Here is a 10,007-nt window from a genome sequence, read left to right as displayed (position 1 = left end):
ACTGCTGGCGCTGCCGCGGTCCATCTTTGCTGTAACCATCTTGGAACCTGCTGGCGCTGCCGCGGTCCACACTCGCTGAACCATCTGGGAACCTGCTGGCGCTGCCGCGGTCCACACTCGCTGAACCATCTTGGAACCTGCTGGCGCTGCCGCGGTCCACACTCGCTGAACCATCTGGGAACCTGCTGGCGCTGCCGCGGTCCACACTCGCTGAACCACCTGAGAACCTGCTGGCGCTGCCGCGGTCCACACTCGTTGAACCATCTCGGAACCTGCTGGCGCTGCCGCGGTCCACCCTCGCTGAACCATCTTGGAACCTGCTGGCGCTGCCGCGGTCCACACCCGCTGAATCACCTTGGAGCCTGCTGGCGCTGCCGCGGTCCACACTCGCTGAATCATCTTGGAGCCTGCTGGCGCTGCCGCGGTCCACGCTCGCTGAACCATCCTAGAGCCTGCTGGCGCTGCCGCGGCCCAACCTTCCGGAACCCCCCAGCACGAGGATTGAGAGCTGTGCGTAGGGTCCCATTGCAACCGACCATCTATAAGACTGTCCCGCTACCTTGCCCCTTGCCACGAGACTTTCCAGATCTCTGGATCTGCTGTATATATTGAAACGATACTTATTGCCCGATAAAGATTGAAGAATCTACCTACGTGTGGTGTATATTTGTAGCGGTGTGGTTACTCTGCTGTACGATTCTAGGAGAGGGCCCTCCCGTCGGAGGCCTCTCGACATCGCTCGGTCCCTTCTCTGAAGGAGGGGTAGACCTAGGGGTGGTCAGTCAGACACCTTCTGCCTCCCCCGGGTTCGCCTTTCTAACAGGTCAGTTCCTTTTGGTCCGCCTCCGCTTTCCTGCAAAAGAGAGGACCCGTTCCAAGAGTTACCCGTGTGACCGACTGGTGGGTCCCTAACCCAGGTGATTTCCTCCGTAATCCTACGTTAAGGGTTCCGTATTAGTGGCCTCCCTATCGGGTCCTTTCCGACACTCATCTAGCAGCCGCCTGTGCAATACACATTACAAATTCCTGCATCGCACTTACTACACCCCTGCCAAAATGTACAGGTACAAGCTGCGCAAGAACGATAAATGCGACAGGTGCAGCATAGAAGCGACAAACTTCCTGTATCTCGCGTGGGAATGCGACGCTATACAGGTATATTGGCACAAGTATTTCATGCTTTAGAACAAATGACATCACTACAGTTACAGGCTTCTCCCTTACTGGTGCTGCTAGGTTACACAGGTGTTACAGCAAACAAATGATGGAAGGAATGCTGACAATGCAAACATTCTCCCCCAGTCAAAAGATCTGGGTTAAATCCATTGTTCTTTTGCCCACTACGCTACCCCAGTTTGGACCCAGCCATATGCAAATCAGTCTTGACCCTGTGCCTCATGGGAACAGTCCAGACCGAAATTCCAAGCCAGGTCCTCCCTGGATCGAAAACAAGCATCCTGGGACCGGTTTCATGCCACTGGAGTCAAGCTATCCTGGCTGATGAGGGCTGAAAGCCCGAAATTGGTCCTAGGATGCTTGTTTCCAGTCCAGGGAGGACCTGGCCTGGCAGTTCGGGCTGGACTGTTCCCATTGGTCGCAGGGTCAAGACTGATTTGCATATGGCTGGGTCCAAACTGGAATGGCATGGTGAGCAAAAAAACGAGGGATTTAGGCCCAGATCTCTGTACTGGGGTGAATGTATGACATTGTTCTGCATTCTGTCCATCAATTGTTCTTTTTGCATTTGTCACCCCGAGTGGGACGGGTATGCCCAGACGTGGGTCCCGTGCTCTCCATGCCACTGGAGTCAAGCTAACCTGGCTGATGAGGGCTGAAAGCCCAAAACCGGTCCTAGGATGCTTGTTTCCAGTCCAGGGAGGATCTGGCCTGGCAGTTCGGGCTGGACTATTCCCATTGGGCGCAGGGTCAAGACTGATTTGCATATGGCTGGGTCCAAACTGGAATGGCATGGTGAGCAAAAAAACAATGGATTTAGTCCCAGATCTCTATACTGGGGTGAATGTATGACATTGTTCTGCATTCTGTCCATCAATTGTTCCTTTTGCATTTGTCACCCCGAGTGGGATGGGTATGACCAGACGTGGGTCCCGTGCTCTCCATGCCACTGGAGTCAAGCTATCCTGGCTGATGAGGGCTGAAAGCCCGAAACCGGTCCTAGGATGCTTGTTTCCAGTTCAGGGAGGATCTGGCCTGGCAGTTCGGAATGGACTGTTCCCGTTGGGCGCAGGGTCAAGACTGATTTGCATATGGCTGTGTCCAAACTGGAATGGCATGGTGAACAAAAAAACAATGGATTTAGGCCCAGATCTCTGTACTGGGGTGAATGTATGACATTGTTCTGCATTCTGTCCATCAATTGTTCCTTTTGCATTTGTCACTCCGAGTGGGACGGGTATGCCCAGACGTGGGTCCTGTGCTCTCCATGCCACTGGAGCTTAAGGCAAAGTTGTGATTGGTCAGTGGATTCTGGGAGGCTGGGTGCTTCCTGCTGGAGGAGAAGTGGCAGCTGCAACGGCAACCTCCACGTAAGTTTGCTTTTCTTTCTTAACCCCTCCCACCTTCCCCCACCACCGTCTCTGTTTCCTACCAGCTGCAACTGAGGAAAACCTCAAATAGGCTGAGACAATTAAAGATTTTCTTAAAGACAGAGCAAAGACCTGCCCAAATATGATGCACATTGATGAGTACCCTTGTGATTTGCTTGAACACACATTTTAAAATCTGGTAAAAAATTTGGGCCCCTGTGTAAAGGAACTAATCAGGTGGAATTAAGCCAGCCAGGAGAATCGGCTGATGCCTTTTAGATGGATGTCCTGGTCGTCATCCCTCTGCTTCTGTGGGTCAGAGCTGTAATTTTAGTACCCAAGTGGAGTGTAATCATATTTTCAGTTGTGTAGTGTTGGAAATTGCCCTTTCTGCAGGGTTATCCCCAAGCCTTTTGCCTTCCTACGCCTATTTTTCTGACCTTCTTTTTGTTGGCTTTCTGACTTTATCATTGCTAATCAGCGTTAAATTGCCTGTGCTCTTTTCTCTAAACATGGTATGATTGGTTTACACCTATTTGGCATATTTTATTTACTTATAAGTCCCTTGTAAAGTGGTATACCATATTCTTAGGGCCTGTAAATTAAATGCTACTAGTGGTCCTGCAGCACTGTTTGTGCCACCCAAAGAAGTAGACTTTCAAACCTGTCTCAGGCCTGCCTCCACAGGGTTCTGTGTGCACAGATTACTGCCACTTTAACTTGGCATTTAAAACTAATTGCCAGGCCTTAAATTCCCCTTTTATTACACATAGGTCATTCCTAAGGTAAGCCCCATGTAGCCCTGTGGGCGGGGTGCTGTGTTAGTAAAAGGTAGGACATATATGTTTATATTTTGCATCCTGGTAGTGAAAAACGCCTATTACGTTTTTCACTGCTATGAGGCCTACCCTCCTCAAAGGCAGGCATTGGGAATTCACTTATTAATTTTCTGTGGTAATTCCTGATCAGAAAGGAGTGGTGTTGGTATGTTTAGAATAGTGGTGATAAAGCCTGCTTACCGGTGTAGTTATATTTTACAGAAAGTGGGCATTTCTCTGTGCTTATGACTCTTTGTGCTTTGCACCCCGACTCCAATACACGTCTGGGCTGGGTGTCAGCTAGACTTTGTGCATACTTTCTAGATAGCCACAACACAGGATGGACTGGGTGTGACAGAGGATACATCTGCATTCATCTGCAGACTGATAGTCTACCTGGGCTGGGAGAGGTAGTTCACACTTTACATTTGTATAGGCTGTGTCCTAACCTCACACAAAGGTCTGATTTAACCCCTACTGATTGTTTGGAGCCAGGGTTGGTTTGAAAGGGATTGCCGCACACTTCTAAGGGTTCCTTTGAAGTCACCTCTACATCAAAGACATTTTTAGTATAAGTACTGAGGCTCTGACCCAAACACTGCTGGCTCTACAGACTGCACATGGCCAGAGGACTGCTGTGCTGCCAGGAGAAACCGCCATTTGAACTACTTGCTTTTCCTCCTGCTGGGCTGCTGGAGGGAGTGCTACTCTGCTAAAGTAAACTTTATGTGCTGGCCAGCCTGCCTGATCCTCGCTTTGTCCCCAGTGTTCTCCAAGGGCATGCTGGCTTGGCCCTTGTTCTTAGCAACCTCAAGACCATGAAAGGTTGTCCCTGAGAATCTCTGCCATGAGACTCATTTCCTGGAAATCTGGCAGCAGTGTGCTCTGCAAAAGGAGTCGTGGGCAATTGCTCCTTGTGCTCCAAGTCAGCGCAGTGCGAGCGCTGGTGATTACATCAGTCAGTGCGTGGTGAGAGTGATGTTATTTGCTCCTTGTGCTCCTTGTGGTTTCAACTCAGAGGGTGGTGAGCACTTCACTGATGTCCAGGAATCCCTGTGCCTGCCAGCTTGAGGGACGACCCTAGCGTTTCCCAGCTCGCTGAGGGTGCCTGATGCAGTCCAGAGTACACCGCCTCCCTATGTGGGGAGGATTTCTAGCACCAGCATGGGGCAACCTGCTAAAAAATCACTGTGCCTGCAGGGTGGTAATGGATCGAGGGAGGGCAGCCCGTCTGAACCCATGTGTCTCCAGCCGCCGCACATGCTTTCCATGCAGCTCAGCCTTTTTACGTTCTGCACCACGAGAGGCTGCTGCTCTGTGGCGTGGACCCCAGCCATTTGGCAGTCAGCCCGTGGCGCTGCAAGGTTCTGTGTTGATAAGTCTGCACTGCACGCTCATGGGCAGCCAGTTCCTAAGAGAGGAAAGCGAGGAACCGAGCGAGGTCCCTCGCACGCCCCTCAATCTTGCATCCCCCTACTAGGGAGGAACTGGCTTGGCAGATCAGGCTGGACTGTTCCCATTGGTAGCAGGGTCAAGACTGATTTGCATATGGTAGGTACAAACTGGGGTGAGGTGGCGAGCAAAATAATGATGGATCAAACCCAGATCTGTGTCTGGGGGTGAGTGTTTGAAAAGTTTCAACACTCGGTCCATCACTTTATATTGTGATGTTGCTATGTACGCCCTAAGTGGCTAAGGGTGTGCCTGGACATGGGTCCTTTGCTTGCTGTACCACTGGATTCAAGCTAGCCTGGCTGATGAGGGATGATATCCCGAAACCAATCCCAGGATGCCTGTTTCCAGTCCAGGATTGTTCCCATGAGAAGCAGAGTCAAGACTAATTTGCATATGGATGGGTCCAAACTGGGGTGGCATAGTGAGAAAAAGAACAATGGATTAGACCTGTGGTTCCCAAACTGTGCGCCGTGGCGCCCCAGTGCGCCGTTAGTAGCAGCCAGGGGCGCCGCGCACAATGTGGGAAAGATACCACGTGTGCTGAGGAAGCTTGGAATCTTGCTGTTTAGAATGTGGGCGCGTAAAAACGTGTGCATCTTTTAACACCCTACCTTTCAGCATGAAAGCTGCAAGTGAAGCTTATTCCAGTCACAGCAAAAAACAGCGTGGAGTTACAAATGCCTCCTTCATAATCTAGGAACGTGGTTTAGCCTAGGAGTGCACTGTCACCAAACGCGCGTACGTGCTTTCACGTAGCTTCAACATTCACAGCTATGATTGACTGGCATTATTTCTGCCCGTGTTCTGCCGCGCCTATGGGGACCCTCTTCACTACAAGTTGGTAAGAGGGCTGACAGTGACACTGCTCTCTCATTGACTCCATTGATTTTGACATGTCCAGTTTAAAGGGACAAAAATAAACGGTGACTGTTTGACAATGTGCAGTGGTCTGCAGTCTCGCCATACAGGACAGATTCCTTAATGAACAGGGTGGCTTGCAGATGCTCCGTCCATCACCACCCCCTTTTGTACCGCTTTGTTCGCCATAAGTTGGCAGGGTATGCTCAGACGTGAGTCCCTTGTTCACTTTGCCACTGGATTCAAGCAAGCCTGGCTGAAGACGGCTGTAATGCCAGAAACCGGTCCTAGGAAGCTTGTTTCCCGTCCAGGGAAGGCATGGCTTGGCAGTTTGGGCTGGACTGTTCCCATGAGGCACAGGGTCAGACTGATTTGCATATGGCCATGTCTGAGCTGGGGTGGCAGAGTGGGCTAAAGAACGGTGATGGATTAAACCCAGATCTGTTGATTGGGTGTGAGTGTTTGATTGGTTCAGATGCTCCGTCCATCACCACCCCCTTTTGTACCGCTTTGCAGAACAAAAAAGGCAAACCGGTACATATGTATAACATTTCTGGTGTAGTAACGAGAGTTATGTTGGGGGATAAACACAGAAGTGACATTTCCAGTACAGAGAGAGATTTCAAAAACTGATACAGATACAACTTCACACAGCACTTTAGTTATTTATGCTGGCTGTTGTTCTCGCACTTCGTTCATCTGAAGAAACGAGCACTGGATTTCATAAGCCAGAAATTCCAGTGGGCAAACTCGCTGTGGAAATAGGGGGCCGTATTGCAGCCATGATTAATTGCCCAGCCCCAGTCTGATCCTCTTCCAAGGATGGACAGGAAGCATGTAATAAAACTGAAATAACCGGTCAGTTTCTCATTCTTCACTTCGTGTATTTCTCCATATTAGTGACATTAGGAGACTGTAGTCACCAGCACCAAAACTAGACTGCTCCTCTGTGCAAATCTTCAGTCAAAGAACATTATTTTCTATTCCCCCTTCATTGCTTAAGGAAGGCGAAACTTCAAATCTCTATTTTATATCTCAAAACTCTGTGATGCTTGAAGCTGTTTACTCTGATTAGCTGTTCAATACATTATTCAGAGCGATTGTGCTACTCATGTCAATATATAGTTATTGATCTTTCTTGTTAGCCATGCAGCATAAAAGATTAACATATTGCATGCACATTCATTTATATTAAAATAGTTGCAAAAAGTAGTAGTTCTCTTGTGGCAGTCTTATACTGCAACACCTTCTTGGTGCAGGTATGGTACAAGAGGCCTCCCAAATTAAATGAGTATCAGTACCTTATCTGGAACTAGTACTACCCTATTTCTTACACTAGCTAGCGCTTCCTTTCTACCTTGGATGAGACATCGCAGCGCTGATATCAGCTCAGACTGCAGCAAACTGGGCATCAGAGAGGCTGTTAAATCACCCCAGATTGGGCCACATGTGTTTTATTTCTGGGAAGAGGAGTGCGGCAGAGTGACGAGACATACAGGAAACTAAAAGTGACACCAAGACTTTGTCTGAGAAAACTAGGGCAAGCAGCAGGTGGAAGAAGGAATACACTGGGTAAAACAAAGTGTGAAAGAATCAAACGGGGAAGTGAAGCAAAGCAGGAGAAGAACTAAACGGACGAGGGAATCAATAGAACATGCATTTAGCAGGCTTTATCATAATTGAAAGTTTCACAAAGCGTCATTAACTGACCATAAAACAGATACAGCAAAGGTTGCACCAATGCAAGCTTCCTTTAATGCACAGAACAGGCACATATATAGCTGCTCTTTGGCTCTTTTTTTTAGCTGTGAATAGTGCATTCTTGGGCTTGTAGTTTGTATTTTTTACATTCCTTCATCCCAATTAATTTTAGGGAGAAAACTGGAAGTACTCCCGGCGTCGGGCTTACACCCCCCACCGGTAAAAAAATGGTGGGGTGCCACGGCCAACTGCCAATTAGGTCAAGGGAGCCACAAGTCAAAAAAGTTTGGGAACCACTGGATTAGACCCTTGACTGGGGGTGAGTGGTTGAAAGGTTTCAACACTCCGTCCATTATCTTTTTGTGTTTGATATATACAGTTACTTGCCAAGCCTAAAACTCCCCTTTTACTACATATAGGTCCCCCTTCAGGTACACCCTAGGTAGCCCTATGGTCACGGTACTGTGTAGGTAAAAGGTAGGACATGTGCCTTTATTTTGTGCATGTCCTGGTAGTGACATACAGCCTCTTTGGTTTCTCACTGTTGTGAGGCCTACTCCTCTCATAGGCTTGCATTGGGAATTCCCGTACAGGTACTTAAGTGGTAATTCCTGATCTGAAAGGAGTGGCGTGGCCATGTTTGGTATGTTTGCAATAGTGGTGACAAATCCTGCTTACTGGTATAGTTGGGTATTACATTACTATTTTAGAAATTCCACTTTTAGAAAGTGGGCATTTCTCTGTGCTTAGGACTCTTGTGCTTTGCAGCCTGATTCCAATCGTCGTCTGGGCCTGGTTGACAGTTGCACTTTGTGCATACTTTCCAGAAAGCCATCACACAGGGAGGGATGGGTGTGACAGGGTTGCTTCTGCATTCATCTGCATACTGATGGTCTTCCTGGGTTGGGAGAGGAAGGCGGGCACACTTACATTTGTATAAGTTGCATCTTGCCCTCACACAAAGGGCTGATTTACCTCCTGAACCAGGGCAGAGTTTACAAGGGTATTGTGAACTTCTAAAAGTTCTTTTGAAGTTCTCCCAAGATCAAAGACATTTTGAGAATAAATACAGTAGCTCAGACCCCATGATTTTAGATAATGCGTGGGACTAGTAACCAGATGCTGCTGGCTCTACATACTACACAGAGGACTGCAGTGCTGCCAGAAAGATCACCACTTGGATAACCTTGCTTTGTGGTGCTGACTAGCTTGCCTGTTAGAGAGACTGCCACTTTGCTGAGGAAACTAGTGTGCTGGCCTGCTTCCTGCTCCCTGTTTTGGTGCCACAGTTGTTCTCCTGGTATCGGTAACTGCCGAGAATTTGCCATGGGACTCTGGGTACGGCCTCTCAAGTCACCTGCAACTAAGACATGGTGAGTGCTTAATTTGGCATGTGATTTGTCTTAAGGAGAAGCATGTGGTGAATGCTCTGGTCAAGGAGAATCAGTGCGTGCCGAGCGATCATCGCTGTAGCATCCGAGCTGTGAGACCAGCCCGTTTTGGTTGTGCGTCGCCCCGCAGCCAAGAAAGAAGCCTGGCGCTGCTGGGTACCACGACCCTGTGGCTGTCGAGGAGAAAGCAGCGCGGCTGTCATTTCAGCAGGTAGTGCGCTCCTAACTCCACCGAGGGAGGTGTCTTGTGTCTAGTGCTTAATTTGTAAAATATTAAAGTGCCAGGGCTCTGACCAGGAGGCCACTGCAGCTGGCACTACCCATCGCCCTTGTCATCGCTACCAAAACAACTACTAACCATCTCTCTTGCATGTAAATGCGACAGCTCAGATTATTCTATGTCCCCTAAGCTAAATGAATGGCTGGGGAGGCAGGTATTAACACTGTTTTAATGTATATTTTATTCATAAACAACCGTTGTTCTGCTCATCTCTAAATTAGATGAGCAGCACCACCATGGGGCCGACTGTTCTAAGTATGGTGTTAACAATTAGGTGCCAGTGCTGAGCACCGGAAAGCAATTACGTGCTGGTGCTGATCACGGGAAAGCACCGGTTCAAATTAAGCACAAAGCACCGGTTCAAATTAAGCACTGCCGGAGTCGTATCTGCAGCTGGCTAAAGTCTTGCTTTCAATCGGCACGACCACCCGAGACCAGATGAGGTCTCTGATGTGATCTGCACCCTCGGGCCCAGAAAGGGAACCACAAAAGGCACTGGGCTGATGGGTGGAAGCCTGCAAGGTCCACTGTGGGTACTCAGACCAGCATGGCGGCCTCACCGCTCTTTGCGCACTATATGTATTTACACTGCCCAGATTGAACCAGGAGAAGGGTACAGTGCTTTGTATAGCAGATGCACTGCGTGCTAGCGGGCAGGCGCCATAGAATGGTACATGCGGGGGACACAGCGAGGTTGCTCCACAGAAGCAGTTAGGTTGGCACAAACCTTGGGGGCACTTGTTTGCAGTTTTGGGTAGCCGTAAGGAGTGAGTACTTGACGGAGGCCCCCCTAGGAACTTGCTCTACATGGACATCCAGAAATTATCATAATAACTGTCATAGGTGTGCAGGTGTTCCTGTGCCCTACGTTCGGGGTTTAGCTACTGTATAACCCTTAAAAGGTGCGCAGATGCGCTGTCACCTAGGTATTATGGTGATGCATGGTACCAGCTGCGGT

This window comes from Lissotriton helveticus, chromosome 1_1 (genome assembly GCF_964261635.1).
Source record: "Lissotriton helveticus chromosome 1_1, aLisHel1.1, whole genome shotgun sequence".
Lineage (NCBI taxonomy): Eukaryota > Metazoa > Chordata > Amphibia > Caudata > Salamandridae > Lissotriton > Lissotriton helveticus.
The sequence above is the reverse complement of the archived record's forward strand: the minus strand, read 5'-3'. Positions refer to the sequence as shown.